A 1,677-nucleotide genomic window follows, 5' to 3' on the forward strand; every position below is an offset into this window, starting at 1 on the left:
TTATTTGTAGAGTTGTGTTGTGATATCTTCCCGTGAGTCCCTGATCTTGATCGTACACATTTGCGTGCATGATTAGTGTACGATTGAATCGGGGGCGTCACAAACCATCAACGATTGGCGCGCTCTCAGTAACCTTTCAGGACACACAAACAAGGGATACCACGCATGCACGCACTATTTAGATGACACCGAAAGTATATACCTCGACAAATGTAGGAAGAATGTGTACCTGGACCATCATCGATTTCATCCGACCAACCATCAATATCGAAAGAAAGGCAACCATTTCAAAGGCGAGGCAGATCATCGGAAAAAAACCCGCCATGCGTACCGGTGATCACGTACTTGCTATGGTAAATGATTTACACGTAATCTTTGGAAAGGGTCCCTACAGACTATCTGTTCCAAATGACGCTGAGGGACGCGCACCCATGTGGAAGAAGAAATCTATATTTTGGGACCTACCCTACTGGAAAGACCTAGAGGTCCGCTCTTCAATCGACGTGATGCACGTAACGAAGAACCTTTGCGTGAACCTGCTAGGCTTCCTGGGCATGTATGGGAAGACAAAAGGTACACCAGAGGCACGGGTGGACCTGCAACATTTGCACAAAAAAGACGGCATGCCTCCAAAGTAGTATGAAGGTCCTTCCAGCTACGCTCTTACCAAAGAAGAGAAGGAAATCTTCTTTGAATGCCTGCTCAGTATGAAGGTCCCGTCTGGCTTCTCATCAAATATAAAGGGAATAATAAATATGCCAGAGAAAAAGCTCCAGAACCTAAAGTCTCATGACCACCACGTGATTATGAGGCAACTGCTTCCGGTTGCATTGAGGGGGCTTCTACCAGAAAACGTTCGATTAGCCATTATGAAGCTATGTGCATTCCTCAATGTAATCTCTCAGAAGGTGATCGATCCAGAAATCATACCAAGGCTAAGGAGTGATGTGGCGCAATGTCTTGTCAGTTTCGAGCTGGTGTTCCCACCATCCTTCTTCAATATCATGACATGCGTGCTAGTTCATCTAGTCGACGAGATTGTCATTCTGGGCCTCGTATTTCTACACAATATGTTCCCCTTTAAGAGGTTCATGGGAGTCCTAAAGAAACATGTCCGTAACCGCGCTAGGCCAGAAGGAAGCATCTCCATGGGCCATCAAACAAAGGATGTCATTGGGTTTTGTGTTGATCTCATTCCTGACCTTAAGAAGATTGGTCTCCCTAAATCGCGGTATGAGGGGAGACTGACTGGAAAAGGCACGCTTGGAGGGGACTCAATAATATGCAGGGACGGGCATTTTTGGTCTCAAGCACACTACACAGTTCTATAGAAATCTACCTTGGTGACCCCGTATGTCGATGAACAAAAGAACAGTCTACGCTCCAAACACCCGGAGCAGTGTAACGACTAGATTACTTGTGAACACATCAGGACTTTTGGCAGTTGGTTGGAAACACGTCTCAGAGGTGACAACACTGTTTGTGATGAGATGTACTCGTTGTCCAAGGGACCATCTTCGACTGTATTGACTTACAAAGGATACGAGATAAATGGGAATACATTTTACACGATCGCCCAAGAACAAAAGAGCACCAACCAAAACAGCGGTGTCCGCTTTGATGCAGTAACCAAGAGGGGAAAGGACACATATTATAGTTACATAGTGGACATATGGG

The sequence above is a fragment of the Triticum aestivum genome, chromosome 1A (assembly GCF_018294505.1).
Source record: "Triticum aestivum cultivar Chinese Spring chromosome 1A, IWGSC CS RefSeq v2.1, whole genome shotgun sequence".
NCBI lineage: Eukaryota > Viridiplantae > Streptophyta > Magnoliopsida > Poales > Poaceae > Triticum > Triticum aestivum.